The 25,287-nt window shown below is 43.8% G+C and overlaps 1 long non-coding RNA gene across 1 annotated transcript in view; it reads left to right on the forward strand.

Annotated features, from left to right (window-relative positions):
• The window catches only part of LOC143695005 (uncharacterized), a 34,218-nt gene extending 10,654 nt beyond the window's left edge, over positions 1-23,564 (forward strand). The window contains exons 2-4 of the long non-coding RNA XR_013183874.1: positions 4,089-4,262; positions 7,619-9,691; positions 23,531-23,564. This is a non-coding gene — a long non-coding RNA (uncharacterized LOC143695005). The remainder of the gene's footprint in view (positions 1-4,088; positions 4,263-7,618; positions 9,692-23,530) is intronic.
• The last annotated feature ends 1,723 nt before the right edge of the window (positions 23,565-25,287 follow it).

Below are 25,287 nucleotides of genomic sequence, written 5' to 3' on the forward strand. Positions count from 1 at the left end.
ATAGAGTTTCTGTAGTTTATAACCTGATTCTTCACACTTACACAGCTTAATTGAGGTGCAAACTCTTCAAGCCTGTAAGAGTGGTATAATTCCCTTAAACAAAGCCTCACTCCTAAGACTGACCTTTAATTTTATATTGATTAAATACAATTTATTTCTATACCCCTGCACACACCCCATACTCTGAGCACTGTAAGCACTGTAATGACACTCCCAAATGTTTTTATCCCTTGGTTTCTTAACAATTATGATATTTATTATTCTTGTTGGAGGGATTTTCACCTTGCTACAGCCCCGTTCTCCAGAGGCAGAGAATGAGCTGGCTGTGCTGTGCCTGCTGCCTGTTGCTGCACGCCCCCAGGTCAGCAGTACACTCCAGCTCTAATCATGCCGAGATGACGTGAGCTTCAATTTCTCCCAACCTGAAGGCAAATGCCTTCTTCATCACCAGAGTGTACTTTCATTTCAAGGCACACAGAGTTAAACCTCCAGGCTTTGGATTCAAAGTAAAAGCATGAAGCACAATTTGGTGCCACAGTTAGAGGGTGCACACTGTTTAACCTGCAGTCAGGGCTTTTCCTTCTGCTTTTCCCAGGAAAAGAGAGAGAAAGAAAGGCCACTCACTTTCAGAGATATGATAAATGAGACCAGCTCAGATTGGCATTCTGTTTCAAGAAGTGCATTTTTACAATCAAGTGAGACAACACTTCACTGTAGAATAAAGATAGGAATATTTTACATGCAATTTACTTAAACCTTTCCTTAAGTTGGAAGCTAACACTTCAAAATGTCTTTAGTGTTAATGATTCAAGAGCCTAACGTATCCTGACTACTAAATACAACTTTCTGTGGTTCTTTTCATGTACCCACTTGCCTCAAACCAAATGCATGTGAAAATCCAAAGCCCAGAGAGAGAGATTTTATAGCTCCCAGTCCTGGCCTGTGTGCACTCTGACAGAACTTTGATTGGGTACCAGATATCACAGGGGCAAGATCATTATTCGTGTTAAAGCTTTCAATTAATGCAGTGATTTTTTTTCATTATCTTTTCACTTCTCCCTTCTGCATCTCCTCAGAATTCCTGGGCTGGAGGCTGTGGGATGAATTGACAAATGACACTGTCTGTTAATAAAGTAGGGAACTATTTGGGCAGCTGTCCATGGGGGCAGAGTACCAGCCCCAGAACACATCCCTCCTCTCTGGTGGACCCCAGTGGGTTTTCTAGGGAGTCTGCAAAGACAGCTCCGTGTCAGGATGGTGCACAGGTGACCTGTGAGGCTCAGGTCACCCACCTCCTCTCTGTCCAGCACTCCAGCCCTGTAGAGCTCTCCACGGCTCTGCTGCTGCCTCACATAGTTGCTAAATCAGAACAAACACACTCCAGTGCTGCCCAGGCACATCTCTGGGAGGGCTGGTATGTGGAGAGCAGCCCTGCTGGCTCTGGCACGCTGCAGGGAGCACGGGGAGAGCAAACTGGGCTGTTCCACAGAGCAGGGCTGGCAGCTGCTGCACCCGGGGCTCGCTGAGCAGCCACGCACCCCGGGGCAGCACAGCCAGCTCTGCTCTGCCTCTCTAGCATCCTCCTTGTTCAGCATTCCAACAATGACACTCAGGGATACTCCCAGGCCTCCATTCCCATCTCTTACATAAGAATAATTTATGTTATTCTTGTTAAAGAATGTTACAGTCAATGAAATCTAAACAAGTGCTGAGTAACTTCCACCAGCTCTGAACATTGATTTGTGTGTCAGGAGCATCCCTGCAGGTACAAACACACTGAAATATCCATCCTGGAGTAACAACCTCTCAAACAACAGCCCCACAGCCTCCCTACCTGCTGGTTTTAATGAGAGATCACAGCTACAGGAACATCATCTCCATGGAAAGCTTTAGAGTGACTTCTTATCACTTCCAACAAAACCCAAAGCACCCTAAACTTTCCAGAGCACTTCCAGCAGTGACCAGAGCTGACCTACCACTCTGATCCAGACACTCAAGCTGATAGCAGAGTTCTTAAGTCCCTTCACTGTTCTCCTCAAGGACTGTTTGGAGATGTTTCAGAGCTCAGTCAGATCCTACAAATGTTCACCACCATTTTTCCACCCTGCAGTGCCTCTCAGATTTTGTGGGAATGTAAACGATGGTGGAGGAAATCAAATCTGGACAGTGAAGCCCATTCTGGAATTTCAGTGCAGATATTGTGACAGTAAACTAAGACATTGTCAAAGTCCTAGTGAGATACATAAAAAATTGAAGCAACCTTTTAATTCCTGCGCTGATACTGTGAAGAAATCCCATGGGCTTGGAGCATCTTTCACTTGGTTTAATTTCCATTTCAAATTACAAAGGCTTTTCTGTGCCCTTACTTTATAGTGAGTGTGGCATAATGATTCCATCCCTGATCAGAGATTTGCATAACTTATGTTAATAGTAGTTGGGTTCATGTTACATTCTTCATCTTAAAATCTAGAATTGATCAGAGACACTCACTATTATGAGCCTTATTAAAACATTCTCCCCCTTTCTCACATTGAATTTTACTGCCCCATATGTTGTGCTATACAGTGAAGGCAAAGAACATTAAAGGAAACCAGGGCTACACTCAATTTTCTATATAAGGAGATCACCCTATCTTTATTCTTTTTAACCTTTCTCTGGGTTTGAAGATGTAGGAGCATCAATGTTTGTATTTAAATAGACTTGAAAGTGATTATTGCAAAGCCAAGCAGCTGAAACCTGCTCAGTACTGGTGAGCAAATGCCAAAATAATTGCTAATAATTGCATACTAATTAAATAAAGGGAATATTATTTAAGCTCACTTGAATATAAAATCAATCAGAAATTAAGATAAAAGATGCCAATATTTTTAACAGCACTCCAGTGCACAGGTATTATTACAACTTTAAAGAAATATACATAAGAACCCAACAAGCAAAACCAAAACACCAAAATCTTCTTTGTATAGTCCATTGCATTGCTTATCTTTATTTAACAGAGTCTTCTTTATTTTTGAAAATTTGGTTGCTTAGTGCGTGGCTTCATCCTCTGTGCAGACCGATCAGAAAAAGTGAAGTGTTTGTTTTCTAAACACAACATTGTCCAGCATGGAATATGTTTACACCAAAACTTTCCTTCCTTTTCACTTTCAAAAACCTCTTCCTCCAAGCTCAGACCTACTGAAATGTCTCAATGTAAGGTTTTCTCATGGGCAGAAATATTGAATTCTTCCCAGACAAGACTGAGACATTTGCATGAATCACAGAACCATATCATATCCTGAGCTGGAAGGAACACACAGGTATGGAAGTACACTAGGAAGAAAATATAATATAATAAATCCTTGAATCACACTAAAATGGCACAGTTATTTCCACCTTTGCAAATTGCTTTGGTCAAATTTTGACCAGGAGCACAGCCCTAGGATAAAGGCTGTGCTATTCACTGAGGGCTATTCCCTGTCACCTCCATAGGGAACTCCCACCCAAAAAGCTCAGAGCATTTCCAGAGTTACTTGTTTAACTTCACCCTTCCACTGTTTGAACGTTAGTAAATAGACCAGTAAATTTTATTTTTTCTTTTTCAAAAGAATCCCCAGGGCTCAGTTTTTAGCTCCTGCTGGCAAGATAGGAAGGTGAGCTTTGCACAGCCTGCTCACATTCCCCCCTGCACACAGGGAAAAACTTTCCCATGACAAAAAGGTACAGAAAATTACAATGACTTGTACAAAAATAAAAGCCAGTTGCTGGTATTTCGTGTGTTTGCAGGAGCTCACATGAAGATCTGTTGGGGCAGAGTTTGGCCCTCTGGTTACCGACACCCAGAGTGAGGCATTTTGTCATTCTTTTGGCTGAATATAAAGTGACATCTACATTGTTGCTGTCACAGTTTGCTTGCTTATCATTACTGTCACTATTACACACTGGAGATTTTACTCCCCAGTGATGACTCAGAGCAGAAGGCAAAGTTGTTGGCAATAGGGTTTCAAGAATTCCCTTTCAAAACACTGCTGAGACAAAGCTGGTCAGATGCTGGAACACAATCCAAGTGCACCCAAATGTAATAATTTCTGTCTTATTTTGTTCTGCAGACACAGCCCATCATTACATCCTCCCAGCATGGGGGGTTCAGCTCTTAAAGGATTGATGGGATTTAGCCCCAGTTTCCATTAACACCAGTGACCCCCCCATCACCGCTTTGGGAGTTACCTGGGGCAGTTTTCCTCTCTGGCTGCACAGGGGTTTGTACCCCCAGCTCCCCCAAGGTGAGGAAGAATTAACTTTGTCTCTTTTCTGTTCCCTGATCAGAGAATAGTTTTTGTAACTTCTGACTGATAATCTTCTAAGTCCCAAACTTAGGTGGCTGTTTTGCTTTAGGGAAAGGAGGATCAACAGGCTCAAGGTTTTCCAGCCTTAATATCCCTGTTGTTAATGCTAAAGAGCACGGTACATATATTTTCAATCTTGCTGAGTTAAACCTTCATTTAATTAACTATATGTACATACACACAAACCAATTCTGTTTTACAGTCCTTAGCCAAAGCTGCATGTCAATCCAAAAATTAAATAATAGAAAACAGACATTTAGCTTAGTTTATATAACCTGACAGTGCTCCTATCCTTCCTCTGCTTCACCTAGTGTCATCTTTCAGTGTTCCTCTCTAATTTTATTTGGAACAAAATAAAAAGATTAAGATAAAATAATTCCCAAAAGATAATTGCAAAATGATTTATGTGCAGGTGTTAAATTATTTCTGGCATTGATGTTCCATAGAGTGCAACGTTACAACATTATGGTATTCAAAAGAGCATCTACATTTGATAATCCTGCTAATCATCAAAAGACGCTGGATCTGAATCCCGAAGGCAATGTTACATTTTGATTAAATTTTATCATCCGTGATTCTGTTTACGGTTCACTAAGGTATGAATTTCTTTCACATTCCATTGGGTTTATAGCTTATTGTGTTTGACTTGGAACACAGTCAGCTGGAGCTTGCCCTGAGCCACCAGCTCTCCAGCTACTGCTTTTGCACACTTCAGAGCCATCCTGGGCGTGAGCAATTCCAGGATTTCCAGCACCTCCTGCTCCATCCCCACAGTGGTTAAAAGCTGAGCCCCCAGCACAGGCTGGGTCCCCCAGAGCTGGGTCTCTGCTGGCTCCCCAAGAGCCAGCCCAGGCAGCAGAGCACATTTCCAACCCCGAATTGCCAAATGGCAGAACAACTTGTAGGGCAGGCTGTTAGCACAGATTAGTGTTGTGTACACTGCTGCAAGTGGTGCAGTAATGCTTGAGAGAGCTTGTTGTAATTAAACTCTACTCCTAGGAATCTTAATCCCGAGGCTTTCTGATTTGTAATTCCAACTTCACGGCTGCACAACCAATTTTCTGTTCTCCAGATAGAGCCCCGGGCTGTGGGATCTTTCCACACCGGGGTGCACACGACAGCAGCTCCACTTTCAAACCATGTGCCTGGCTGGGAGAGCCACAGCTTCTGGAGAGCAGCTCCGTGCCCCCTTCACACTCATCGCACACCAGAGCACCGAGTGTCACAGCTCTGCCCCTCCTCTCCTGCAGGCTGCACTCAGCTGCATCTCACACCACCTCCCAGTGCATCCCTCCACCTCTACACACAGCTGAGAGCACACCTGGCAGCTCTGGGCACAACACTCGGATGTGGCCCTTCCCAGCCAGCTGGGAGCATTTGAGAGGCTGAAGGAGGGGATTGTTGCACTGGGAGGTGAGGGAGCACACCCAGACACGCACACTCTGGGGGAGTACAGCCCACACTGGCACTCAGCCTCTCACTGCAGCCATTCCTGGAAGTGGGACCACAGAAAAAACACCCCAGACCCCTCCTTGCCCTGCAGGGATTCTACCATGATTTGTGATAATAATAATAATAATGATGATGATGATGATGACGACGACGACGACGACGACGACGATGATGATGATGATGATGATGATGATGATGATGATGATGATGATAATAATAATAATAATAATAATAATAATAATAATAATAAAAACCCCACAAACTGCAAGAAGCCCTCCAGACTGCTGAGCCGGCTGCCAGCTGCAGGTGCCAGGCTGCTGTCCCTGTACCTGAGAGAAGTTCCCTCCTGTCCCATCATGGCCCTGGCTTTGGCTACTTCAAGGGCATTTTTGCCATGACAAGTAACCAGAGTGGCTCTGGCAATTCAGACCTTGGCACCAGAGCTTGTTTTTGATGTATCAAAGGCAGCAACTAAACCTCTGGCTGGGGGAAGGTGAGAGGAAAACAGGAAGATGGATGGTTCTTTCTATTCTTCAGTTTACACATTTCTTACATTTAGAGGAATAGTTTCGAGTTGCTTTTAGATACATTATAATGTCTTGCATCAAACAAATAAAGAATAAAAAGAAAGGAAAATGCTTAGAGAACAAAGAGAAATGCCTTTAGCACTACAGGTTAAAAAAATGAAAATATGACGATGAACGTTAACTTTATTTTCAACATTCCTCACATTTTTTTTGGTGATAAATGACTTCACATGTAGTTGCCTTCGGGGTTATATCCACAACTTCATTCTTCTTGTTATTCTGAATAAAATTTAAGGTGGACACTAGAAAGACTTTGCTAAAACCCAACTGGTGCATGCACACAGCCCCCATTTGGTTCACACAGGGTAGAAAAACACTGAGAAACAATCATGAAACACTTGTTGCAAACAAAGCTGGGATTTTCCTCTTGTCTACAAGTGCATTGTTGCAGGATTGGCCTTTCCTGTTGGATTCAGACAAACTTCAGGGACACACATGGAAAAGGTGAATGGTAACAGCAACCAGGCTACTGAGGGAGCACTGGAATTTGTGAAGTAGCCTGGATTCTTTCCTGCACACAAATAAATAATGATTTCTTGTAATGAATGGGCGGCTTTAGTTACAAGAATAAGGCAGAGGGAATGGTAAGAAATCCTCATATTTCATTGCAAGTAATGAAAAATACCAACTTAACGCCTGTAACTTTCTACCAGTCAATCAATGGGGGCACACAGCCAAGCAGTGTGGGGGACGTGTCATTAGTCTTTGTTTTATGAATTTGCTCAGCTCCACTTAATTGTTTCAGAGTTCAGTTTGAATTCAAACAAATATTTCTTTATTTATTTTCTTTTTCTGTGTAAACAAGGGTTTGGCAATGACAAAACTTCCAACCTGACTGCTGAGCACCTGCAGCTCCCCAGCACTGAGTGTTTCATGTGCAGTTACCCTGTTTAGGGTTGGGTTTGGGTGGTGACAGAGGACCTAGGATATGTTCACTTCATAGGAAATTCAACCTCTAAGAAATCTTGGGGCAGCAAGGGCAGTGGGAGGCTCCTGATCTTTCCCCTCTGTGGGAAGACTTAAGATTCCACAGAATCCCAGAATCATTAATGCTGGAAAAGGACTCCAAGATCACCAAGCCCATCCTGTGCCTGTTGCCCAGCCCAGAGCACTGAGTGCCACATCCAGGGTGTCCTTGGACACCTCCAGGGATGGAGACTCCACCACTGCCCTGGACATCTCTGTTCAATGCCTGACAATGCTTTCCACTGGGAAATTCATCCTGATGTCCAACCTATACTTCTCCTTGTGCAGTTTGAGGCCTGCACCCTCCTGCCAGGGAGTTGGAGAGAGTGAGAAGATCCCCCCTGAGCCTCCTTTCCTCCAGACTGAACAACCCCAGCTGCTCCTCACAGGACTGACTCTCCAGACCCTTCACCAGCTTCGCTTTTCTTCTGTTACTGGAACTCCAATAACATCTTCTGACTCCATGGGACAGTTGGTTCCTACCAAACCAGCTTTGTGCTTTACTTTGTGACCCAGCTCTGGCTCTTAATGCCCACTGCATTCGTTGTCTGTCTGTAAAGCTGGCATTTTTCTCCTCTTTTTCTCCCTCGAAATTTTAAGGGAACATGAACACTTTACAGGACAAATAACTCAGCTGGGCATGAAGTGTCTGATTCAGCTGGAATTTGCTTTTCTTCCTGCCATCCTGAGATTGGATGCATGGGCTCCATTATACAGGGAGTCACCAAATCCTGGGGTGGGTTGGGTTAGAGGGACCCTAAAACTCATCCAGTGCCACCCCTGCCATGGCAGGGACACCTTCCCCTGTCCCAGGGTGCTTCAAGCCCCGTCCAACCTGGCCTTGGACACTGCCAAGGATGGGGAAGGCACAACCTCTCTGGGGAACATTGATACCAGCTCAGTTCCTGTTTGTCCATCAGATGTGAAAACAGATTAAAAACATCTTCCTCCAGAGGGGCATTGCAAAGTGTTTCCCCAGGACTCCAAGATTATAGCTTGTCCTATGGGTTTTTAAAGATTTCTTTAGTGTGTAACAATTAACCAAACCTTAGCATGGTTTGTCAGAAGAGAACTTCACCACAGCATGTTTTATTAGGAGCACTGTACTCTGAGGACTTAAAAGCTGAAGTAAAGGATGACAGAAACTCTTGACTGGATTCTTATCAAAACATCTTCCCTGTAAATACCTCGGCATTATTTCCTGCATGTAATGTGGCTTTTATATCAAAACGGGAAAAAAATCAAAAGGCAGAACAGAGAAAACAGTAACTAGAAGCTGACAGACAGTTCAATCTGCACTTGAGTGAGCTGTAATCAATTTATTCTTTCTCCATGCTCAGCTGGATCTTTCAGCCCCCATTGATGCTGTCTGCATTGCCAAATACTACTCCCAGAATTTCACTGTCAACCTCTAGGAGACACAGTCAGTGCAAGACCTTCCAAGTCAAGAAGAACCACTGGAATTAACCTTCTAACTGTAACCTCGAGGTTAGAGGGCAAAATGGGCTCATTTCTCTGTGAGTTAAATGTGTGGATGTACCCAGAAAGTCACGAGGTGGGGCTGAGCTTTCCAGCAGAATCACCATCTGAGTGGTTTTGTCAAGAGGCAAAAACTCTACGGGAAAGTGAGCACACCTGAAGGTGCAGCACCTTGGAATGAGCCATTTCCCTGCTGGGAGAAACAAAGTCTGAATTGTGAAGAGAGATGGCAAAGTCTCCTCTCTGCAGGCTGCAGGGGTGGGAGCCACTGCTGACAGTAGCAGAGCAAGTGTAGATTGGTATCTTGGTAGTAATGGAAGGAACTGCATTCAGAGCAAGAAGTTTGGGAATTCAGAAGAATAAAATTCTTGGCTTACTTTTTTGTTAGTGACAAAAGGCAAAGAGGCAGAAATAGCTCCAGGAACAATGATCCTGGCTCTCTCCAAAAAGATTCCAGTCAGGTTATGGCCATTTTGACTCAGTTATCTAAAAACACCGGAGGGACAAAGATTATGGGGATGAAAGGTACACTATTATATTGTTTATATGATCTGTCTTCTAATAATCTATATTGAATTCTGTAGGTAATTTTCTGAAAGATGATGCTTACTTATTTGAACAAATTTGGGGAGCCATGAACTGCTTTCAGGCAGCAAAGATCTGTGCTACTGGATATTAGGATCCAGCTGAGTCTCCACTGCTGTGCTTATCTGAAAGCATGTTTTTTAAGATGCCCTACATAAGGATGTACTTCTCTAGGAATGGAGCCCTGCTCAGAGGAAAATCCCTGCTACTGGGTCATGTAACAAGAGGTCTAAAAACCCTCCTGGAAACAGCTGACAGCTCCTGGCTTTGGAATCCTAACAGTCTGTTAATGTAAAGGTGAGCAGAGAGAATCAAACTGCAAGGAACTTGTGAATAAAACTCCCATCTCTGTTTTTGTATGTCACTTTGTAAAACAAATACAATTTTTGTTCTTTGTGTAATTTATTTCTGAAGCCACTGTGACATCTTGTATTGGTAATAATCTTTTCAAGAAGCAGGTATGGATTTGGAAGCCTCCCTTGTTCTTTACATTTTTGGAAAGCTGGCTTTTGGTTTAGTGGTACTACAACTCTGCCTTTTTTTAACAAGAAATTTTTATAAGCATAGAAGACTCCATATTAGCTTTTCCAGACTTGTTCTGGAAAAGCTAATATGCTAAATAATCACCAGACTTGCTCATTGCTTGTTCTGGAAAGTGAAAAATACTGCCCATGTTCCCAGATGACACTTCCAGTTAAAAGAATGTACTGGGACAAACCCAAGTGAATGGCAAAGATCAAAAATACCTAATCTCTTTCATTACAATTCATTCATATTGTTATTAGTCTTTACAAGGGGAAGTAAGCCATAATTGGCCAATAATATCCTCTAGATAAACCTGTGTCTCTCATCCCTGTGCTCTCTATGCAGAAATGCAGTGTCAGTGGTGTCTCTTTAGTCCAAACTGCTGGGCAGATGCAAACCAGAGCAGCTGTGCAAGAGAGGGCAGTGCAGGGTGCTGGGGCTGCAGGAGGGCTGCTCTGGGAGCATCAGGGATGAGGGATGTGGGCACAGCTCCAGCAGGAGCCTCTCTAGCTGCTGCCCTGGCTCCAGCTCAGCAGGTTCTGCAGGAACTCAGGGCTTGGTCTGTGCCCTCTGCACAGACAGGGTGCCACTGAAGCTCAGTCCTGCTCTGCCAGGGGAGGCTGGAGCTCTTGGCCTCCTGAGGAGCCCTGGATCTGCAAAGGTGAAAATTGACTTCTGCTCTAAATGTGACATTGTATGGGTGGTTATTGCTTCATTTATTTATTTATTTATTCATTTGGAGACGGCTTCATTTCATCCTCATAAAACAAAAGTGAAATATCATTTCTTGGAAAGGAAGCATTGTTACGAGCAATACAAAGGGAAGGTCTTTGTTCCTTTCAAGCACCAGTCAGATTTTCAGTTTACAATGCAAACAGCTGCAGATTTCAGTTTCAAATTCTTGAAATTCAGTTCAAACCTGGCTTGACTGAGGAGAGCTGCAGCTGCCCTGTGGCTGAGGGCTGAGATGCAGACAAGCCTCAGCCACCCTCACCAGTGTCCATCCATATTCCAGGAGCAGCACCAGCAGATGCTGCTCCAGAATGGGCAGCACAGCCCAGTGAGCTGGGGCACTGCTGCAGCCCGTGCTCCACGAGGGGCTTCTGACACCTCTGGCCATGGAAGGCAGCAGGGCACAGAGCTTGTTCCAGCAGGGCAGTGTTTAGTGGACAGGGTTTGGACAGCAGCCCCCCATCCCCATGGACACCCCAAGGGCAGCAGATGCACACCTGGAGCACCTCCAGGTCCTGGGCTGGAGTGGAAGATGTAAACATGTCCACTGACTCGAGCTAAAGTATGGTGAGCCTGGAGCCAGGCATGTTTAAGGAATCTGATGAGGAGAAAAGGAGGATGGAAAGAAGTGAGACACAGAGAAACCTGCAATTATCAATAGGATGGATTTTCTTCCCTTTTTGACAGGGATAGAGTTACCCAACCTATTATTACATGTACGTAATTACATATCTCTGCAATAGATCACTCAGGTAAGGAGAAATATCTACTGCCTGGGAAACATCACTAATTGTTCCTTTTTTGTTGGCATACTTTCTGATTGGAGTAATTACAGAGCTGCTTCCCCATTCTCTTTTGCTCTGAAGATTTTGAAGATATATTTCTTCACAGATTCCATAAAATTAAGCACCTTGAACCTCTTAATTTTGGCTTTTTTGTTCCCCTTTCCTACCTTTTCTTCCCTTGTACAGAATATTTTGCTGTGTGTGAAGAAACCTAAAGCAACAGCTTCATCATCCCACCATGCTGTGCATTGTACATGCTACAAAAAGTCCTTCATTTCAACCATTATGAAATTCTTCCACTAATTTTAGAAAAGCTTTTGACTTCCAAAATTATCACAAGTAGCAAAAAGGGAAAAAAAGTTTAGATCTATTAAGTAGCTTATCTCTAATATAAATAGATAGCTAATTGGCTTTGGTACACTGAAATCAAGTTCTAACAGTCTGGGAGATGCCTATCTCAGGTGTGTCAGCAAGTTCTTTATCTGGCTGCAGACCCAGCCAGAGCTGCAGCAGCACCCCTCAGACAGGTCACAGAACATCCTGCAGCACAGAGTGTGAGCAGGAGAGCACAGGGACAGAGCAAGGCCCTTGAACAGGCAGAACTTACAGACTGTGGCTGATTCTTCACTCAGCTCCACAGCCCGCGTTTCTAGAGGAGCTCAGAGGAGGACAGTGCACCATGGCTGAGGGACCCTGCAGTGATGAAGACTCACAACCTCTTTTGACAGGTCTTTCCCACCTAATCTGAGAGTTCTACATCCGCCCTTTATTGCTGTCTTGAAGATAAATTAAATCTCCTGACCTACAAAGATCTGCAGCTGCAGTCACCCTGGCTTGGACCCTGATGGTCCATTTTATTTCAGCTACAAACATTGATCTTCATTAATATCCTCAGGTCACTTTAGGCCTAAGCCTTTGCTCTCCTGCCATGTTTTTTGCTTTTCTTTACTTTCTAAATCCATCAAAACAGGAGGAAGATATTTGTGTCACACTTTAGGGTTTTGCTGTAGAAATGAATCAGTTAAAATCTCCAGCACTTTCAGGAGGTTGTAATGTCCTGACCATGGATCTCTGGAAGCCTCATTCCTCTATACAATGAGATGCTTCAAGGTTGAGTAACTCAAGTTCAGTTTTCCTGGCACAGGAGTGCACTTATTCCATGAAAAATCACCATGAAAAGCCAAAGCTCAGCAGTCCCCTTGCCTTTCCTCTAATCCTGGACCATGGACTTTACAATGGATTGAAAGACAAATCCTCACCTTGTTCTGCCCATCCCATGCCAAGTCTGCTCCTGCCTGGGGGCTTCTGCTCAGATCTACATGAATGGAAGAGGCAGAAAAGAAATACAAGAGCTTAGTTTTATTAAGCGGATCTTAAAGCTAGATCCAAGCCCCAGACCAGTCAGGGGGAAGATTTCTTATACCACACACAGGTTGTGGCTGAGCCTGAAGTATGGGATGATTTTGTTTATTTACTGGATCTATCTCCCAACCAAGAAATGTACTAAATTTTCCAAGCATCTGCATAACCTGATGATACAAAGATCCTTTATGAAGATGTGTATCTTTGGTGTAATTAATTTATCATGTGATGGAACTGTTGCCCTGGTTACTACAGAAATTATTCAATAACAGAGCAAATTGGTATGTAAACAGTAACAGTTAGATAACTTATTGGCACAAAAATAACTGCTGACAAGTGCATTCCACACACTCCAAAGGCTCTGTCCAGCTCCAATGTACTTCCTTTTTCAGACTCCTCCTTTATTCAGATCCCATTCCTTATTTCAGTGAAGGGCTCCTCAGCATCCCAAACCCCCTGAGAGCACCACTACCAATAGTCAGAACTGCTGAAGCATCTTTTCCTTGGCTTGGGGCTGAAAGCCCTGCAGACATCAAACACATGGAGCAGTGTCCAGTCCTTCATTGTTCAGCAGGGTGATGTCAGCAGCAGCTACTCCTCATCCTATTCCTTATTCTATTCCTCATCCTAATCTTTATTCTATTCCTCATCCTATTCCTTATCAGATTGAGTGCTAAACTGAGGAGACCATTGCTCACAAGGTCACAGAACCCAAGTGTGCTGTCCCTCCTGGCTGGCATTTCTAATAAAGGATTCCTGGTGTTGAAAACAAAGCTCAACAGGAGAACAGATTCCTTCCCTCCCCCAGAGGAGGCTGGAAGGGTCTCCAATGACAGGTCAGACCTTGTGTCCATATAAATAATAGGGTCCCACTATGCCCAGTGGGGCAAGAGTCACCAGAGGCCATAAACATGTGCAGTTGTGAATGCTTGAAACCTGCACAGGATAAATTACATAAAGAAGCAGCCCCAGAGCTGCAGACACACCTTTTTGTAGAGCTCCCTGTGCAAACACAGTGTGTGCTTCCAGCACTCTGCTCTCTGGGCTGCTGGGCAGCCATTCCCATGGAATGCTGAAGGCATGAGCACCTTGATAGTTTTTCTTCTTCAACTACATTGATTTTTTTTTAATAGTCTGCAAAAACATGACCAACTACTGCCTTGGTAAACTATTGCGTTCATATCATGCAACTACATGAGTATCACATATCATGCACTACAGAGTGCTTTTAACCCTTAAGCTAGCCTGGTTATTGGCTTCTTTTAAAGAAAATATCTCTAAAAGCAATTCCAAATGTTATGGCATGTTCAGTAGGAATTTCCACAAATGACTGGCCTGGATCAGCCACTGCTGCGCAGGGACACAGGGGCTGGGTGTGCTGCAGCTGAGGTGGTGATTTCTGCATATTGTGATGGACAAGACCAAACTATTACCAAAGTGTGGGCCTTGGCTGTGTCTAAACATCCCTGTGCCCACCTGGCTGCTGCTCCTGTCCTAAAATGAGCCTGTGAAAAAGTTCCTACCTTTTAAATTTGCTAGAGGATTTAAGAAACACCATAGCATTGCATGGCAGGGGTTTTAACTATTATTTTGTGCACATAAAAGTAGCACAGAGAATTTAAAGGTGAATCCTAAGTTCAGACAAACTAAGATGTTTATTTCAACTGGATAAATTTAGACTGATGGGGTAATGAAAGGGGCATTGACAACCACTTGTGAGCTCCTTTAACATATCTATTTCCAGGAAATGTAACATCTGGTGTATACCACATCCATTATCCTATCTGTCCAACTTAAGTGCACACAAATAATATATGTGCATGACTGATTTCCCTGCTGATGTCTTTATTATTACTTTGAGCAGATGAAATCTAGACCAGTCTTTTACTGTTACATTTTGTTTTCTGCATTCCAATGTCAAATTGCTTAATTATGTGATATTTGGTCACACTCTGCAAATGTTTCTTGCTGTCATTTTAGTGCCCAGTAGTTAGAGCAACAGGTAGAAAAACCAGTCAAAGTGCAGAAACATGAATTATTTTGATTCAAAATGGTATAAGGTCATAACTACATCACTTATAAAAACCAGAAGCAGAGTCTTAAGTGATTTGTCAGACACAGTAGCTAAAACTAGAATTTGCTTCCTGTGATTCCATGCAGTCCAGCCCCTGGCCCTGCACAGGACCCCCCAACAATCCCACCCTGTGCCTGAGGGCATTGTCCACACTGAAGGGAGCACTTGTTTGGTTTTACAGAACTCTCAGAGGATCTAGACCTCCATAGGATAATGCTTTGCACACAATAAGACCTCAACAGTGAAAAAAATGATCCCAGGCTCATCTTGCCTTCCCCAGTAGATGCATGCTTCTATTTTGAGAGGAAAACAGCTCTTAGAGGAAGCAACTTGTAGATTTAGAATACTACTTTTAAAGTGCCCTGAAGGCCACACAGCAGCTTGGAAGCAGTACAATGCAAATGAAATGAGTGGGAGATGAAAGATTTTAACAAGCATTGAGAGCAAGATAATTTTGAATCAGTCACAGCAGTCATTTCTCGGCCACGGGACCGAGTGCCAGAAAAAGAGCCAAGAGCCTGAATTCAGAATGTCTGCCACAGCCCCAGCACTTGCAGACCAATCCCTGGGGGCAGAGCTGGGCTGGTGACAGCAGTGGTGAAAGTGCAGGTGGACATGAGGTGCCAAAAGGCTCCTGGATTTGACTGCTGCCTTCTTTTTGCCATTGCTCCCTGGACTGCTGCCTCTCCAGAACTCAGGGAAGAATAGAGAAAATGTAGAGAGAGAAAAAAATAGCTGAGAAATGGTGGATGCAGAATCTGTGCCCCTTTTATCTGAGTTTTACCACGTTCCCATGCCTGGGGACATCTCAGGGGCTCTGTCCAGCTCTCAGCCCTCACCAATCCCTCCCTTTCTGTCAGTGGGAAAAGGAGCCATTCCCTGAAAGCAGCAGAGGAGCTGGAGATGTGGGCAGGCATGTGAGCAAGCCCTGAGTGCTGGGGCTCTGCTGTGCCAGGCTCTGACACAGAGCAGGGCAGGCAGGAGGAGAATCCTGGGCCCTGTGTGCAGAGAGGCTTTAAAATCCAGACAGAAAGTCAATACCTGCACAATGGGCCAGCTCAAAATTCTCTGTCTTCCAAGGCTTGGGAGCTTGGAGTCAGGTTCATGGCAGCAAAGAAGGACCATGAACACCAGTCCTGTTCTTACTGCAGACTTACTGCACTTCGCTGCTTCCAAAAATCCCTCTACAACATTTCCTTCACTTGTCAGCTGCTGGGCTGCGAGTTACAGACTCTGTTTTGCCAGTCCTGAGCACTTGATCTCTCAAGAAGGTCAAAAAGTAGAAATGAACCTCAAATCACCCCTTTCTGAAGACTGAGAAAGCGAAGAAACAAGGACATGAGTACAGTTCAACACAGCAGGCACATTTCTCACCCCCACCTCTGCAAACAGCACCTTGGAACAGCCCCAGCAGCCCTGAGGGACAGGGATATCACTCCTCCTGTGACAAATCCACTCACCAAGATATTCATTACAGACCCTCCACATTGCAGACTGGCAGGATGAAAGCATTCCTCACCCACCCACAAGACTGACCATCATAACCACCCCAAGTGAATCTGGCACTGGGAGGGGAAATCTCCATGGAAGAAGGAAAGAGGGAGAAAACTCCTTCTCCAGCACCACCAAACCGCTCAGCATCCAGTGTGGCACCACCAAGGAAGCATCAGAGACCTGGAATTCGTGGACAAAGTACTGGAATTCAGATTTTCAGGATGCCAGCCCCTGTCCTCAGCTCAGCCCTGCCTCACAGTCATTATTTTGGCAATGCCAAAGGGAACAAGTCCAACTGACTGTACCCTCAGGACTGGAAAGTTTTAGCACCATGCTGCAAACTTGCCACATACCTTAGATCTGTTCTTCTGGTTCCTCTAAAGCACTGGGTCTGTGCTACTGCTACCTTAACTCTTGGTGGGAGGAATTTGGAAACTTTGGTCAAGATATATTGATGTTTTGGAATATCATAAGTCCTCTTTATGAACTCATATAGCATAATCTTCACTTTATGAGTTGTTTTCATCATCTACTCAAACCATTAAAATGGCTACTCTATGTGTTCACAAATGTCCAGGCCACCTGGTATTCCTCAAAATGTTATTTTTCATTTAAAAATAATCTGAAAGGTGCCTTTGAAACAGCATCACCTCTGCACAGGTGAAATGCTGCTGAAAGAAGAAATTAAAAAAAAAAAAAAAATCAACAAGCAATGAATTTTGCAAGAAATCCTGAGGAGAGAGGGTTTCAAAACAGAAATCATTCAAAACATTCTCTGAGCTCAGGGGCTCCAGGCTCTGCTTCCCAGCTCTCAGCCAAAGCAGGACCTGAATTAAAGTGCAGCCACAACTCTGGGGCTTTCATGCTGATGCAACACCCCCCCATTTCCCTGCTGGATGCAGGAGCCAAAACAAACGTGGAGGATTTGCATTCATATGTCGAGACCCAAAGAGAGGCACAGGAACATCCCAAATGAGCAAATAAAGCTGCTCTCAAGGAGCCATTCCACTCTGTCCCACCCCCAATCACTCTTTCCATATGAAGTTGCTATGGTGATGATAATTATTCTTGATCAGCAGGATACAGTAATTATTGCAATAAAAATCACATAAAGCTTGTCACTACATGTGTGAGACAGGGATTGTCTCTTCAATTATGCACCTTTCCTTGCCCTCCCCCTCCCTTTAAGGTAGGGTGTTGGGGCTTTTTTTTGTTGTTGTTGCAATTATGTAGTAAAAGACAAGAAATTCAATTATTTCTTGCTAATATCAACGTTGCAGGAGATGATGGCAGTTGCCAGCAGCTGTTTGGATGAACAAAGGAGGTAAACAGTATTTGAGAATTTATGGCAAAAATTAAATGTCTTAGTATTTCAAAACATATTCTGGACAGTTTTGAATAGTGGTCCAAAGGTTTGCAACCATTGGAGCCCCTCAGTTCTCCAGTGAGATGTTTAGTCCATGGGTCTGAGGCTGAGCAGAGGAGCCGCAGGTTCCCGTTCACAGCCTGGTTCCCTGCTGGTGTTGGTGGGCAGGACAGGGCCAGCACAGCAGGGCCCTGGCTCTGGAACAGCACAGAGCATCCCAGCCCAGGGCTGGTGCCTCTCACCTCCCCAGCTCTAAGGCAGCTTAAGCTCCAAGACTTGTTTACCCCCTGTTTGTCATTTTAATTCGTTGACCTTCATTTTCAAAGTAGTTGCAAGCACGCTGTGATGGATGGAGGGAGTAACCTGATATCGACATTCTGAGGACATCCATCATGAGCTCTAATCTCAGATAGAACTGTATGCTGAAGCCTTTCTAGAATTCAGTCTGCTCCTTGTGTGCCTAAGTGCACATAAGAACTTACACACAAATTCAGACAAAACCATTCTGCTTTAGGACATCTGCTGGGAGAACGCCCTGAGTCATTCCTGACTGGCTTTGGGCATTCGATGCTTTGGGTATTGCTTACAAACTGTCAGACACAGGGCCCAAACATCTCCATCTCCCCAGAGCCCACAAACAGCATCCCTTTCATTACCTGTGGATCAGGCAGAATCCATCGAAATTGCATTTTACAGTATCTTATTTCATCTCTACATTTTGTAACTGCTTCAAAAGAAGCAGGGGGAAAACAATATCACAGGATATTTTCAGCAGGTCGTAGATTGGACGTAACACAGCAGAAATCAATCAGCATTTCAGTAATGCAAATGGTTTAAAGAGCATAAAAAGTTGTTGATGTGAGTTTAAGATCTGCTGAACCAACAGGTTTTGAAGCACTGCCTTAGGAAGGTAACTGGGGTTTTTTAGTACCTATATGACACAATCTTTTGTTATACTCCTCTATGACATAACGTTCTGTAGTCATTAATATGGGACTAATCTCACAGGCATCTCATCTGCCCTCGATGGAATGGGAGCGAGGCCAGATCCTTAAGTATGCAAAAATCCAAGAAAAAGATTTATCTGTCTATCAGCATGTATTCATTCCACTTAAATTTTTATTTGTTCATTATCAGCTTAACCAGCACTTCACAATGTAGAGAAATCAGAGGGCCCCTATCAAAAGGCTGGGTGGGTTTAGGGGAAAACAAGAATTCTGCCTCCCTTGAACCAAGGCAAGAGTGAGAAGCTGCAGAGCAGAGTCAGTACAGAGAACAAAACTATCTTTTTGTCATGCTAGAGGAGACAACAGAAAAAGAAGATGGCAAATTACCTCTGATGCCTTTGACAGGTCTGTTTGGTTCGTGCATTCAGCCAGTTGTAATTTTAAATTGTCATAACTGCAAGTCTTAAAGCAATATAGACTGGAATTTGAGATGAGGATCCTGGAGCCAGAATTCATGTTCTACTGCCCACTCACCCTGAGCTTTCTCTGTGAAATTGGCCATATCAATCAGCCTTAAATTTAATGTCCAATAATTTGAAGGTTTTCAAATTTGGGAGGATTTAACAAAGCCCCAGATCTTAGTGCTGGCACCAGCTATCAAGTGAAATCATGTCTATGTCCTTCTTGCACATCACACATCTTAAACATAGAAACCGCCATAAAATTCTTCAGAAAATACTTCAGAATCACTGAACAGAGAGGGTGTCACAGCATGAATTCAGCATCATCTGAACCATCAGAACTTTTTATTTTGGGCAGGTTGACCACCAGGAGCTTCTGCTATGCTTTCAAATGACAATTCTCAGTTCCTTACTAAATCTAAACTTGCATACACAGCAAGTTTCTAAATTAAAGCCAAACACCACCTCGTGCTCAAGCCTTCCCATCATTTTGCTGTTTGTTGCCACCTCCAGTTAAACTCTGACTGTTCTGTTTTCTGATAGTCTCATTCAAGAAAACCAGTGTTTTCCTTGCCAAAGAAATCTCTAGAAGTTCTGCACACTCACCTGTGGGTGCCCTACCCACCATGGCCTGGGACTGACTGGCCAGTTCATTAACAGCATGTTGTTGTTTTCTTTTTCTTCCTGAAAAATTCCCAGTTTTCTATCGAGCCCAGCACACAGGAGGGGATGGGTGTTTTCCTGCCTAAGTGAGGTATGCAGACCTCTGTGCCCCCCAGGACAATGTTTCACTTGTTCCCCTTCCCAAGGGGGTGGCTGGAAGATGCTCCGGCCCCAAGGAGATCAAAGAGCTGCCAGGACAGGCTGGTCAAGAATTTCCCTTTCATCTGAATATATTGTTTGTGATTCTGAGCCATTCCCAAAGGTGAAGAAGGCTTCTAATCATTGCAGGAAGAGCCCTTGGAGATGACAGCAAGAGAAAAAAGAAGATTAAGGATTGCTTACAAGCACCAGGGAACAGCAGATTACATATTTGGAGCAAACTGCATTTGTTGATTTTACTTAAACAGGTTTCTAACAAAGAGTTAGAAATTCAGGCAGCATAAAGGAAACAATCACTTAACATTGGTACCTTATAATGGAACAGGGGCTGCTTTATTGCTAGGATATCTATTATACTGTAAGGTGTGCATTTTGTAATATTTTGCATTTCTAAGAATTATCACTGCACTACAATAAAAAGAACTTAAATTATTTTCATTACAATCAGTAGTTTTTCAGAGAATCACCAAATTCACCAAATAAAGAAAAGCAGTTCTGTGACCTCATAAATCACACAGAGAAACTGAAAACAAGACAGAGCTCTCTAAAGTGCACAAAACCACCCCAGACCACAGAATTTTAAGTTTCTTCTAGCATAGCTTTTTCTCTTAGTTCAGCAATCTGTTTTTAAAACAGTGAACTGACATTTATCCAAATTTCACTTTGTTGTTGTCATCTCTCATAACAAAGCAGACCAAACTCCATCTACACCCTTCTGCTCTAAGGATGAGCCCATTATCCCTAGAAGGGATCTGATAAGGTTTCTGTAATTGAGCCAAAGGGAATAAAGATTTTTTAAATTTTATTTTTCACTTCTAATTTTCCCCACTGTGGCAGCACTGAAGGAAGAACCAGTGAGGGGCAGACCCCGGTCAGGGCTCTGTAAAACTGCTACCAGCAGCTCTCAGCTGGAGTGAGAGGGTGCAGGGATCCAGGGGCCTGACCCAAGCCCTGCCACTGCAGCTCCCATCTTTGACTGCCCAGGTAAGCAGAGGGCTGTGACATCACAGAATTTTCAGGACTCAAATATGTTTGACATCCAAGAATTCCAGCTCTGTCAGATCCATCAAGGGTTTTAAGTGCTGGATGAGGGCCCAGGGCTGCTGTGCTTGACCTCCCCAGGAAGGAAAGAGGCAAAATCCTGGTGCTGCCCAGTCCCTGAGCCCCTCCCAGGGAGACTCTGTGCCAGCAGCTCCTGCCAGGGGCTCCTCTGCACTGCTGCTGTCACAGGAGCTCCACAGTGAATCATCAGGGAAACATGTTCAGCCTCCAGGAGCAGATGGAGCTGCTCTGTGCAGAGGAGCTGCAGATATTCCTCTCCTGCTCTATTCTAACAGTAATATTTTCACTAGAGCAAAAGGAAAACAAGCAGTATTAAGTGCAAGTATCTCCTGTATAAATATTTATCTAAGGAAGAAAAAGTGTCCTTGTGTGCAGCCACAGGTGCACAGACAAACACTTCACCACCAAATTCCATAAAATAGCCTTCGGACAAGGAGCTGAGCAGTGTTTGGACAGATGGCCAGTTCTTCTAGAAATGCTTCATTTTACCCCCATTGTTTTAGTCAGGGCAGGCTGCTGTACTGGAAACAATATTCCAAAGTGCCCTTTTCATTCAGTAGTTTCCATGAATTATACAAATGAGAGTTTACCACAGCCTAGGAGTAAATTGCAGGGTCACTAAAACCTCGAAGGCACTTTGCACAGAATTCACAGAGTGCTCAGCACAGGCTGGGGCAGTCCTGCTGGCAGACAAGGAACTGGGAAAGCTGAGAGCCTGGAGGGTGCACAGCTGAAGACTAAAGAGTCCCATCAAAACTGAGAGAGGCATATTAATAAATTTTCTTAAATAAATAAATAAAGGAAAGAAACCCCAAAAAACAAACAAACAAAAAAACCCCAACCAAAAACGCTTCAGTGAGAAGTATCTGAAATCTGAATTAGAGGGGAAAATTCTTTCAACTCCTGCAGCTAGCTGAGGCAAGTTCCCTGGTATTTCTTCACTGGGAAGTTTCTTCCCTTTGGCTATACAGCAGCTCCTGCCTACAGGAGAGGAGAAGGCTGATAACCAGGATTAGGTGAACTGGTCTAGATAAAGAACTGACTTGAACCTCTGCCCAAGGTTTGAACCCAAGGCTTGCTCTTCAAATCAAGTATTAGGAGGCAGTTTTCCCCTTTCCTTTTTTCCTTGCTTCCCCTTGTCCAAAATCTCTTCTGTTCTGGGTGAAAGCAGATGTTTTAGGATCTTGCATCCCAGAGAACCTTTTTCCTCAATGTGACAGTCCTGCACACCTTGTAGCTCCTTTCCAGTGAGCTGATTTCCCAGATTTGGGAGGACAGGGAGTGTGGAAGCCTCTCCTGTGTCACAGCCTCTCACTGCCCCTCATGCAGCTGGGGCAGCAGCAGCCCCTCCCAGTGCTCTGAATCCTGACACCCCTGAAGGAGCCCTGCTATTCAAAGATTGTTTAAATCACAGGGTCATGATGATATGCTGCATCCAAAAATTTTAAGCAACCTGGCATTTTTAGGGACTCCTGCAGCCACAGCATCCTCTGACCTGTATGGGGGGGACACATCCATACAATGCTTGGAGCTGTTGCACATTTGAAAGCTTTCTTGGAAGCATTTCACCAAATAGTCAGTCCAGGAACTGCTGCTGGCCACCAAATCACATGCTGAATGCACTTTCAGAATATTCTCTTCTAAAGCTGCACTCTGTGTGTTCTGAGAAGAGAAAAACTTTCTTAGTACTTGAACATATGCTTAAAAGATCTATAGAGCTGCCAGTCAACATCAAATGTCTCTTTGCAGACAGTCTCTTTTCTACAGCCAGGGGATGGTATCAATAAAAAGAAAAAACAGAAGGCCTTCAATGCAGTAGTCATTCCTGCTCCCTTATTCTTTAACTATTTAGCCAATTTAGGAGAAATGCAAGATCAAAATGCAGGATAATCGATGTAAGCTGACACAAGGCCTAAATTTTATCTGCCTTTTCTTATTTCTCTTCCAAAACATCAGGAGATGAGGAAATATGATTTTTAAATGAGCTTAGTTAATATACCCTGGAATGAACAATAAACAGCTGAAATGAGCTCCTCAGCCCATTCTTTTAAAGTGTCTAATGTGTAATCCTGGTAACACTTAACATTCATTTGAACATGAAAAGGCTTCAGGCTAGAGGTGCTAATAAGAACACCCCACACTTCAGCTTTAAACAGACATGGCAATTTGTATTTCAATAAGGGGAAAAAAAATCAGTCTTGAGGAAAGAAATACCTGCACTCCTCCACTGTATCCATTTACAGCACTCACGTGCACACGTTTCAGCATCACTAATGCAAATCCAGCATCAGGGAGACAATTTAAATTGCCCTTCAAAACGCAGAAAAAGAAACATATCATTAGCATGACATCTCACTCCTCTGAAATGCATGAAAGGCTGCTTGTGCTGCATAAAGGTACAGGTAGGTGTAAATGAAAAAATGCATTCTTTGCTTGGTGATAAGGAAAATGTGGAAACAGAAATGCCAGGGTGACAGACTATCTTCTGCTTTTTCTCACTCTGCAGATCTGACAGCTTCACATTGAAGGCACATTATAATAAGGCTGGAATCCTTTACCTGTTGGGAATGTAGGACTCATGCTTGCTCCTGCTTTAATCAGGAAAAAATAAAAATTCAATTCACCATCAGCACTGTGTCTTGTACTCTCATTTCTTGGGAGCCTCATCAACATTTTCTGTCCTGTCAAAGTGAATTTTAATTGCTGCAGGATGACAGCGATTAAATGTTTTTTGGTGCCACCATTTTTGGAGCCAGGTCTGACTTCAGTTCCTGTATATAGAAGAATGTTCTGTAAGAAACCTGGAATAAGTCTTGAAAGCAAAATCCCCAAGAAAATTTAGTTTTAACTGCCTTGATTTTTTAATGTGATTAAACAATTGCCTGAGTTTTTGTGGAAGTCAGAAAGAAATAATTTTTATGAACTGCTTCTCTCACTTCTAACTCATCAAATCGAGTTTAAATGACAAGTAGTTACTTCTAAGAGCATGTTAGCAAAGCTGTCCCAGAAAAATCATGTGCCTGTGTATGGATGAACATTTGTCCTATATATTAGAAATTCTCACTAGTGGATACTGGAAGGCTGAGGGGAAAATCCAAAGCATAAATTGGAATGAAGAAATGAGCATTACTCGTGTTCTCATGCTAGAACAGAATTGATCTGCCTGAGCTGGTTTAGATTTGATCACTGGAGATCCAGGGCACATTTTTGCTGAGGCTGCTTGTGGAAGTCACACATTCCAGGGTGTTCTTTGGGAAAGAGGAGAACATTTGCTGTATGGAAATCAGTGCAGGCTGTTATGGGAACACCTTAAGCAATTCCATGGAAAACCTCAGGAGCTGCCAAGCCAAGTTTTAGGCTACAAAGGGGAATGAGAAAGATAAGTAGCTCTGAAAATATGTGGTGGAAATAAAAAGCTGCACAATAAACCCCAAACTTCTCTCTGTGACCTAAAATAAGGAAAATTTGAAGATTATAAATAAATCTAATATTAAGATTTCTGATATAAATTTCTGATATAAATTTCCTAAAGTACACAAGTTGCTAAAATCTTCCCTCTCTTCCCCATGCACACAAACTGATTTCATCAGCCCCACAAACATGAGACATAAGGTTGCTGCTGCGTTTTTTTGGGTTTTTTTTTTTGGTGAGCGTTGTCCCCTCTGCTTTTTATGCTTTTGCCACTGTTCAAAAATATCTTCTAAAATCTGATGTAATAAAGACAGAATTACATCCCTGGGCCCTCAGGAAGATCAATAAGTAAGCTAATTTCCTGAGTGGCCATAGAGCTCCTGGTTTGTGAGAGAGGAAAAAAGACTAAAGGACACAGAAATGTGGGCTCAGAGAGAGCTCCAGCAGCAATCCTGGCTCCCTGCAGGCTCAGACACCCCTGAGGTTTGTGCTTTGCTCTCTCCTCCCTTTGCACCCAGCCACAGCCCCAGCTCTCAGAAATAAGGAGAAGGTGTAACCCATTCCTGGGGCAGCATCCCTGGGGACCCAGGGCAGGGATGAGGGAAGGAGGGAGAGGGGCAGGGAGGGACGAGGCTCTGGGAGGGCTTTGTCCCATCCTGCCTTTGGCACAGGAGCAGCACAACCTCCCTGGGCAGCCTCAGGCCTGCTGGCCCTGCCTGCTGCTGGTTTCACTGCTGGAGCAGCAGCCACGGGGCAAACAGAGCTGAGCAGGAGGGACAGGTCCCTGTGGGGGCAGTCACTGCTCTGCCCTGCTCCAGCCACGAACAGGTGCACACAGGGACAGGAAAGGGG

The sequence above is a fragment of the Agelaius phoeniceus genome, chromosome 11 (genome assembly GCF_051311805.1).
Source record: "Agelaius phoeniceus isolate bAgePho1 chromosome 11, bAgePho1.hap1, whole genome shotgun sequence".
NCBI lineage: Eukaryota > Metazoa > Chordata > Aves > Passeriformes > Icteridae > Agelaius > Agelaius phoeniceus.